General features: G+C 38.4%; 1 protein-coding gene across 2 annotated transcripts in view; it reads right to left on the bottom strand.

The window, feature by feature from the left end:
- Map3k20 (mitogen-activated protein kinase kinase kinase 20) overlaps positions 1–10,309 on the bottom strand; it is a 172,541-nt gene that overhangs the window by 161,899 nt on the left and 333 nt on the right. Inside the window, exon 1 of one of the 2 annotated variants that reach the window (XM_048812505.1) lies at positions 9,926–10,076. The exons of the other annotated variant lie outside the window; for it this stretch is intronic. The gene's annotated coding sequence lies outside the window, so the exon portion shown is untranslated. Of the gene's footprint in view, positions 1–9,925; positions 10,077–10,309 lie in introns of those variants that run through there. 2 annotated transcript variants of the gene reach the window in all.

Genomic DNA, 10,309 nt, shown 5'->3' with positions numbered 1-10,309 from the left:
GGGGGGGGGGGGAGGATGAGGGGGAGAGAGAAAGCAATGTAGCAAAATGTTAAGAACTGACAAATCTAGGTAAAATTTTTTTCTGTGAGATTTGATTTCTTTTTCAAAATAAAAAGGTTGAGGGTCAGTTTGTATCAATATAAATTCACCAGATTTTCTCCATAAACAACTTGAGGCTCAGAATAATGTACACAGTCAGCTCAGAGATCTTAATATGCAGATGACTAGGAACATCAGGTCATTAAGGAAAGCTGATTTCTTGCACAAGCCAAACTGTGCTCTACTTTGGTGAGAGGGCAAGAAAGGGAAAGAGTGGGTTTGTCTATCCTCTAAAATTTAGAAGAGGTCCACAAAAAAATTGGGAGTTTGGGGGAACCATGTATCCAGTTATAGACTAAAATAATATTCATCCTACCGGCTTTTGCTACAATTCATACTCAGTTAATTGTACAAAAGAAAGTTTGGATAAAATTTAGGACTGTGCCAAAGGTAGGAACATACTTAAGCTAAAAAATTTGTTTAACAAAATGCAAAATACATGTGCAAGATTTTCTCATGTTACAGATGCTATGTCTATATTTTTTTCTTAATTAACAATCATAAAAAATGAAATGGGACTATAAAACTATGAAACATTAAGTCTTTTGCCCTACTGTTCCCCACATCTAATTCTCACTCTCCAGAGGCAACTAATTTCAAATTCTTCAGTATTTCTTTCTGGTATTTAGCTCCACATTTCTAAACAATAAGCTTATATTGCCATTTCTTGATTTTTCCACATTTTAGATAATATCTATTAATTTACCCCCATGAAAAATAAGGATTTAGTTTTCCTATATCATCCTTCATTCACCACCAGGCATACAAATGTCACACTTGCCCAATCCTGTTTTCAATCATACTGTAACATTTGGTTAAGTAAATATGCAGAGTGTATAGTAGTCTGACAAAGTAAATATTATATTCTGCAGTGCTATACAGGATTTAATGCTTACATTTCCCTTCTTGAATAACATTTTGTCTCTTCTAAAGTTATTAGTTATCCTGTTTTTTGTCATTTGTTATTTATTTAGCTTTTTATATTCCTAACATAAAAAGGCTATATTCCTAATAATACTCACCTTATCAACTCTTTCAAGAACTGAAAAATGTCTCTTAATTAACTGAAAACAGCAGGTTCTTTCTTTCTTCTTCTTTTTTTTTGGTGTAGCGGGTGAGGGTTCTATTTTTTTTCTTGGAGACATTTTCTCTGTACACCTCATCCTGCTTCAGTGTGGCTGGAATGGCTGCTCTCTAAGCCTGACCTAGACTAGGCCTTCCCTTTGCTACCATTCAAGAATTTTCCCTTACCTTTTTCTTTTGAGGCAATCCCTGTCCTTGGATCTTCCATTTTCTCTTTCTTGGTTTATTTCTGTGTTTTGACAACATCCCTCCCATTAGATACCTGGACAGAATTCACAGAATGCAACTCTTTTTAAGAACCTGTGTATTCTGAAATGTCTTCATTGGTAGCCTGGCTGAATATGCAATTCTGTGTAGAAAACCACTTTCCGTATAATTTTCAAGGTATTACTTCTTTTTCTTCTTGTTTCTAACGTGGTTATTGAAGAGTCTGATACTACTCTTATAAGTAATCCCTTTTACATGATTTTATCTCTCTGAAAGCTTTTAGGATCCTCTATTCATCCCTGGAACTCCAAGTTTTATTGGGACATGCTTAGGGGTGAGTCTTTCTTAAATGCTGATAGAAAATTTGAACTCAGCTATCTGTAACTCATGTCTTTGATTCCAGGAAATTTTCTGGTGTTGTTCCTTTACCATTTAGAGCCACTCTTTCTTCATGTCTTCTCACTGCACATATGCACCTGAAGAACAGCTAGCAGCTCCCCACGTGTGCTGAACTATCTCACACCTCCATATTTTGCACAGGCTAGTGTCTCTACTTCAAATGCCTATCTCTGCCCAACAAACTTGTGTGCAGGGTACCTCTTTGAGCCCCCTTAAGAAAACTTTATATTCTTTCTCTTCTGTACCACAGCATCTTTCTAAATCCATTCATCTTTCCCACTAAATTCCCAACAGGCATACATTTCCAAATTCACTTCCATTACCATCTGGTTATTTGGCACCCTGTACATAACCAGGCACACAGTGTGTACCTTTTCCATTCAAAACATTTGAAAAAATTAATAGTTTCTGGTTATTCTTTCATTGTGCATTTTGCAGCTAGTTTTCAAAGATTTCAATCATCTAGTTTTCAAAGATCAGCTAGATTTCAAAGATCTAGTTTTCAAAGATTTCAATCAAATTAAGTAAAATCTGAGACCTGTAGATTTTACAAGTGCCCTCAGAGGATTCTGAAGCAAATCCTGATTTGGAAACTGCTACCTAGGCTTTCTGGGAGATTGAGGAGAGTGTGTGGATCTTCACAAGGTCCCTCTGAGTCTCGAGGACTAGAGAAATCCTTTTCAAAACAAAGGTATAGATCTGAACCAGGATGAGATCAATAGGAATTAATCTAACCCCATGTAGAAGCACCATTCTCCAGGATCTTCACCACTTCACATGAGGCAACTAGTCATGTTCTTCCCAGAGTCACAGTTACTCACATTGTGATACACCCTGCCATTTGGGAATTGGCAATACATGAATGGAACCATGCAATTACTTGAATGTTTTATTGAGACTGTAAAAAAATTAAGTCCCATCTGATACTGAAGAGACTAACAATTCTAGGGTGTCTAGTGAGCTTGGCAAAGCATTGTGCACTTAGCTGAAAAACTTGGTTGAGGTTTCTATTCCCATACCCATATGAATGTCAGAAAAAAAAAATATATATATATATATATATACACACATATACATGTGTGTATGCATACATACCTTCTTCTGGTTTATTACCAGAAGAATAAAAAAATCTGAGTTGTATGTCAGTTATAACTAGAGCATCTTGGGGAAGACTGCTACCTGACCAAATTATGTTCCAGTTTTTCAAACTGAGTACACCAGTGGCGAGTCATCTGTGTAGGTTTATTTACACAGGGTACCAAATCACATACACTGTTTTCAACTCACCATGATAAAAAATTGCTTTACACAAAAAAAGCAATTTTTCTCCATGTACCAATTTTCAGTACTAACTTTTTAGCACTGGCAAAGCTGTTTTAAATACTATCTATCACACAACACTGAGGGGTAAACTAGAGCAGTAGTATCAGAATAAATCAAAGAATAGAAAGATGGCACAACTCTGAAGATCCTAACAATGTGGTTGGGTCCAATCATGTGAATACTTGAGTAATATGCCAAATATTTTTAACCTAAAATTTTTCTTAAATTAAAATCAAAACAAAAATTTAACTACTAAATGAATGAAAACATATACAGCATCATTAATTATCAAAAATAGTCATATGAAAATTAGAAACCTTAAAAGGAGTATTATTCCACTTTTTAAAAAGTTTTCAATCTTCTAAATTCCTCCCATTTAATGTCCCATGATTGATAGTCCAAAAGTTATTTTTAAGTATACACTGTATTTCTTGACCTCCTTGAAAAGTTTTAGTTTCAAACAACAGATATTTCAGCAAGAAGTAGCACAGTCCAGGGGAAGGAGCCCTACTAGATCTAGCAGCAAATCCAAACGTATAAGCTATTAGACCTTGGGCAAAATACTAAGACTCTTTGCTCTCAGTTTTCTCACTAGCAATAATAACTTTTCTGCATATAATTTAGAAAGTGGGAGATGATGTGAAAGTGCCTTCCTTGGTGCCCAGTACATAGTATACACACAATAAATGGAAATCATTGTTTTCTTTTTTTTTAATAACAACATATTTAGCCATCTATTCCTTCAGTCTTCATGGTCAGGTATGCTTTCCTTGATAGTTTTCCTCTCCCCATTTTAAAAATTGTTTTCTTTTATCTTTCCATTACTTTTGCAGGGAAATTATTAATAAATAAATACTATTGGTCTATAAATCCTTTTCATGTACTTTTCTTTATTTTCATTTTTCCTAACTCCTCTCTTTGTTGCCCTTTATTTTCTTGTCATTTTTCATTTTTGTCAGATCTATTTCATTAGCAATTATAGTTTTTACTTATTTTTCCCAGAGAGAATATGTAGTTATTAAAATGTAGTACTTTTTTTTTTTTTGCACTTTTTAGATATTAGCATTTCTAGAACCTGTTTATTCAATCACAGCACTCACTGTGGTTGAGCCCGAGAGTACACACCTTCCATGGTGGCACTGTTCTTTCAGATCTTATCTACTGCCTATTACATGGACACCTAATTCTGGAAAACTGTAACCTGATTCATCAAATAACCTAACATCATAATTTTAAAAAATAATTAAGTCTACTTGATAAAAGGATTAATTTTATTAGAAATAAGGGAACTGTGGACATTCTCTGGATGTTTCTACCTTTTAGTGTACATGGGCCTACAATTTCTGAATTTAGATTTTTTGGGGGGAATGGGGGCCATACTAGAGTGGAACCTGTGTGTTATCTACCACTAAGTTACATCCCCAGTCCTTTTTTTTTGAGATAAGGTCTTACTATATTGCTGAAGCTGCCCTTGAACTTGGGATCCTCCTGCCTCAGTCTCTCTAGTCACTGGGCTTACAGGTGAGTGCCACCACACCTGGCTCCTTCCTCTCTTACTATCCCTAATTTATACTTTCCTTTCCCCCCTTCTTCACAAAGTTATAAGTTTATTTCTGATTCAATTAGGAAAAAAAACTAATTTGTTTTATCATGACCTGGATAAGGTTTTTTAAAAAGATTTTTCAAAATAGCCTTTGGCCCTCAACTGCCAACCTTGCTGCCCTAATATTCATGTATACTGGTGTTATTTCAGCCTCCTTCACATAGACGGTAAATAAATTAAATGTGCTCTTCTTCATGTATAAATAAAATGATACTACTTGGAATCATTGGTGTTGTTGTTTTGGTAAGAGTCTTACATTCAAAAAATGGAGAAGTCAGGCATGGTGGTACAAACCTCTAATTGCAGCAGCTTAGGAGGCTAAGGAGGAAGATCACAAGTTCAAAGCCAGCCTCAGCAACTTATCGAGGCTCTAAGCAATTTAGCAAAACCCTGTCTCAAAATAAAAACATGAAAAGGGCTGGGGATGTGGCTCAGTGGTGAAGTGTCCCTGGGTTCAAACCCTGATACCAAAAAAAGAGGTGGGATGCAGGGGGGGTAGCTCTGGTTTGGTGTAGTTCTCCATAATGTCAGGTCAGAGTCAAGGATTCAAAGACTCTATTACTGAACAAAAATGCTGTTCTACTAGGTCATTTTTTTTTAAATCACTTAAAAAGATAAGAGCTACAAGACTAGCTAAAGGAGATTAGGCATTCGATCAATAAATAACTACACTGTGTCTATCATCAACATTTCCTTCAAGACTGCTCTCAAAAAACAACATATCATGCATAGAATATGTTGGGCTGAGTGAATAAATTTCAGATATGGATAACCAGCAGAAGCCAACTTTAAATAAGAGTCTAAAAGACAAAACAGCTATTGTTTCACCACCCCACCACCAACAATCTATGCTTTACCATACATATAATAAAACTCTCTAGTTAAAGCAATTAATGAGTCAACTTCCATCGCATGCTTCCTTGCCAGAAATGTCACTGGAAATAAAATAAAGGAAGACCAGGTAAGTGGTCAGTGGGGGTGCTTATGCCACAGAAGTGCTGTGTGGAATGTGTCTTGCTACAACCAAGCCAACTACAAAAGGGGAACAGCCACATTCATGTCATGGGCCACCACAGGGGCTTGCCATGGCATAAGGAAGAGGAGACCAGGGTTAAGTCAAATAGGGAGCAGGGAGGGGGCATACTGGGGTTGGCTGGAGGAAGCAGGCACAGGTATATAGGGTGAGGCCTACTTTCTGGACCAGCCTCCCCCACATCCTTGGGGCCTGTTGCTGCTCATTACTTGTTTCTATCCTGGAACCACTTTTCTGTCAAATAGAAAGTATCTAACCTTCCTGGCTGCTGACAAACAAGGTACAATTTTAGACTAATAACCTAGAACAAATGTTCTCTAAATGTGTGTGTTAAAGCCTGGTCATCCCTATGTTAAAGTGAACCATTAACAAATGGGAATGTTAAAACTAGAGAATACTAAGACTCTGTATTACGCTTTGCTGATCCAGAAGCAAAACTACCTGTGGATACAAGTTACAGAAAGAATTCCTGGTTCTTCAGATTGCCCAACCAGAAAATATGCTGCCCTCTCAGTCATGAGTGATCCATCCCTGAGTGTTCAGTGGAAGGTGAGGGCATGGAGTGGAGATTCCTGCATCAATTGGGTGAGCAGAATGGATGCTTCTTCAAGATACACTCCAGTCCTATATGTATGATGACTAATCAGCCTACTATGAAGTACTGAGAGTCTCCCTTCTGTTATGAGAATGCAGTCATGAACCTGACAGCAAACATGAAGAGCAATGATTAACATCAGGATGGAAAAATGGAAACTCTCTTCCCCGGGCTGGGAGGATGAGAGATACATTCCAGATTTCCATCCTACAACTCTCCTCTTCCTTCTCCCACATTCTCAAAGCAAAGAGCTCTCTTCATCTTGAAAGCCAGAGAATAACCACAAACTATAAAAACTCTTCAGATGATGATGTACCCCTATTCTTTTCTTAGCATATGGAATTACATTACCCCATGCAGCAGGCTGAGCTGCAAAGCTTAACGGTGCAAGTACCCTTTACTAGCACCAATCCCAAGTTCCTTATATGCACATTCCCATATGTGGAGTACACAGCACTGTGCAGATGATATATGAATAAACACATGCCCTACAACGTCAATTTTACTTTACCATTTGGCGGAATAAGCTTATCTGACACATGGGTGCTTTTGTGTCAGGTCCTTTTTTTGTATTGGTTTGCTCAATTAAGTACAACAAAAGAGGAAAGAATTTTTAAGATTAAATACAGGATTTTGGGGCTGGGGATTTGGCTCAAGCGGTAGCGCGCTCGCCTGGCATGCGTGCGGCCCAGGTTCGATCCTCAGCACCACATACAAACAAAGATGTTGTGTCCGCCGAAAACTAAAAAATAAATATTAAAATTCTCTCTCTCTCTCTCTCTTTAAAAAAAAAAATAAATAAATAAATAAATAAATAAAGATTAAATACAGGATTTTAAAGAAAACACTTACATTGAAGGTGCTTATGGCTATATGTACAGTCTCCTGAAGGAATACATTTCTTCTTCACTACAACAAGGCACTTTGGTAGAAAAGTTTAATAGGCAAATATTTACTCTGTGATCTACGGATAACAATTCTTGCCTTCTCTTTTTGGTTTTTCTATATGGAAGTCCAGAAATGAGTACAAAAAGAATGAATGGTGTTGGACCCAGAAGACAAGCTGTGCTTAAAATCAGCTATAAGAATAACTTCAAATGATTTCAGTTGTAGCCTCTAAGTCTTAAACTTCCCTTGTTCATATAACTACCAAATTATTCATATGGACATTAAATTCATTAATGTTCAAATCCTCCCCCAAAACATTACAAAGCTTACAAGCACAGAGGTATGTACACAGAGCCACTTTAGAAATCCTTATACTCAAAGCAGAAGAGTAGCAATGAAAGCCTATCCACCCCCAATTACACGTAAGTGTGATTTGAGAGCAGGGCCAGCTACTAAGGGTAAGTCTTAGCTAGGAGAGGTGGGACAAGCAGCTTTCTTTGGGTACAGCTTGAGACACAGAAACGCCCCTCTCTACCACTCAGTTATGGTGGCCAAAATTTGAGAGACTGGCTCAAGCATTTCCATGTACTGTCCCATATATTTATCCTTAGGAAGCAGGTACTACTGTACCCAATTTACATGTGAAGAAATTGAGGATCAAGGGTAGAAAAATTGCCCAAGCTGACTACCTAATTTACAAGTGACACAACTGGGATTCAACTCAGGTCTGCCTCCAAATTCATATCATTTTTTTCCACCACATCATTCTGCCACCTCCTTCTAATTTTCCTTTTTTCCTTTAAACAGACCCTTCTCTTATTACAGTAATTACCAGGTTGCTTACTATCCACCTGAAGTTCAATTTGTGCTTTAATTTCCTTTTAGCAACTATGGCTGCTTTGTTGTCACAGTCTTCTACTGTGTTGGGATTATTTAACTGCTATTAGGGCATAATCGTTGCTTCAGCTGTCTGTAGGAGGGTCTGACACAAAAGCACCCATGTATCAGTCAAACCAATCTAAGCGATAGCATTTACGGCTCTCTTCCCTTAACAGGTTCAGTTTTCTGATCACAGCTGGAACTCTGCTTATTTGTGTGTAGCGGGGCAAGGTTAATAGCCACAAAAGTAGTAGCCTAAATCTTCCCTGCAGTAAGACCTAAAGGTGTCTTGACTGTTCCTATTACATTTAGATAGACAAGACACCCACCCTGTCAATCTGTCCTGGGCAGAATAAAATGGATAACAAATGATCCAAATTGATTTTTATTTCCAACATCTCAGGATACAGATATAAGGCTGCCTTATTTCAAGAACTCCTATATCACCACAAACACCTTTTTCTAGTTCAACACACACACACACAGGCACACACACAGTCTCTCCTCTAAATCTGTCAGTTTCTAAAATCCACTGTCCCTTTTGCTTTCCTCCACACTAATAGCTTCACTTTAAGTCTGACCTCTTTTCATGAAACATCTTCATAATTTCTCCAGAGTTTTCTCTGATGATTATTCACTCCACACCCTTTGTAACTCCTGTTTATTATACCAAAGCCCTATCAAAGTCAGTTTCATTGCTTATTCCAGATAGGCACTGAGCCAATGTATTGCCAATAACACTCACTCTGTGCTAACTTAAAATACACAGAGCAACTTGCCAAGTTTCCTTATTTGGCAAGAAGGTCCCTCAGTTCCCAAGATCTTTGACCATCCATTTTTAGATCCAAATCCGCGTGCTTAATATTTGGATATTACTCTCTCCTTAATGTGTTCTAATGTAGCCCCTAAAGGAATAAGGAAGAGACCAGTCATCTATTGGCTTTCCTAGGCAAGAAAAAATTTTTTTCTTCTTACCTTTGTGTTATGGTCATTTACTCTGGAATTATTACCACTAAAGTTTTTTATATAAACATTTTCAGTTTAAAAAAAAAAAACTTCCAAAATAATCCCCAAAAGTTAGAGTAGAAATTAAAATATGAAGATTAAAATAAACAGTGCACATTGCTCCAAAAGACCATGTTTCTTTATCTTAATTCTCTCTTTCCAAACAAATCAAATTCATATTCATTTACAATCTCCCAAATCTCTCACTATTGTAGCAGGAATCTAAAACAAAAGCTCTACAAATGACCAAAACCATAATTAAAATGCAGCCATCCAATTTTTTGAAAATCAGAAACGACATGAAACTTCACTGTGGAGATAGGCCTACTATAAAAAAGGCACTAACTGGTCTCTTGTTTGTTTTTGTCTTTAAACAGTGTGGATACACTGAATCCTGCCTGTTGGTTTCACCTTAGGTCAGGAAAGTGAGAAGGCTGTCCTTACCAAAGCTTTAGAGGTAAAATGGGATTATACTTCGACAACTATCTTGAATACCCTCGAATTCATTCTGTCAGAAAATTCTCATGCACATTATTAGTCTGCTTTTGTAAAATCGTTGGAATGGGCCACCAAATGGTGTGCTTTCATTATTAACCAACAAAAATAGTAATTAAGTTCCCCATAAACAGTGCTTATGCGGGATCTCAAGGCGCATCAGAAACACACATTATCGGCAGTCTAACAATGATTCCCCCATTTTTTTTTTTTTTTTTTTAGGCAATTTGATGTCATCTACCCAGTTTTTAATTAAAGTTTTTCTGAAAACTGTCATGTGCAAGCGAGGCGTATAGCGGGGGGCCTCAGCACACACCTCCGGGCCTGGTGCAGGACTCAGAGCCCACGAAATTTCGGGCGCCCGAGGATCTGCACAGCGGACACCCTGGGCTGCGCGGAAGGAAAGGTGGAGGCGGCGGCGGAGGGGAGGGCGCCCAGGCTGCCCAAGGACGCGGCCGGAAGGGCAAGGAGCGCCCGCGCTGGGTGGGGACACCGTTCTCGGCAGAGTACCCCAAAAAAGCAGAAGTTGATTCTCTCTCCCTCACACGCTGACTTCGGCTGGGAAGAGTCCGGCACCCGGCTCTGGTTGGGGAGGCTCGCGTTTCGTCTGGGGAGTGCCCCGTCCCCCCCACTCTCGCAAGGCCACCCCTTGGCGCTGCCCCGGGGGTCGCGGGCTCGGCAGGTCGCCCCCACCACGGCC

Source organism: Marmota marmota, unplaced genomic scaffold, assembly GCF_001458135.2.
Source record: "Marmota marmota marmota unplaced genomic scaffold, marMar, whole genome shotgun sequence".
Classification (NCBI taxonomy): domain Eukaryota; kingdom Metazoa; phylum Chordata; class Mammalia; order Rodentia; family Sciuridae; genus Marmota; species Marmota marmota.
This window is presented reverse-complemented; position numbering and strand designations above follow the sequence as displayed.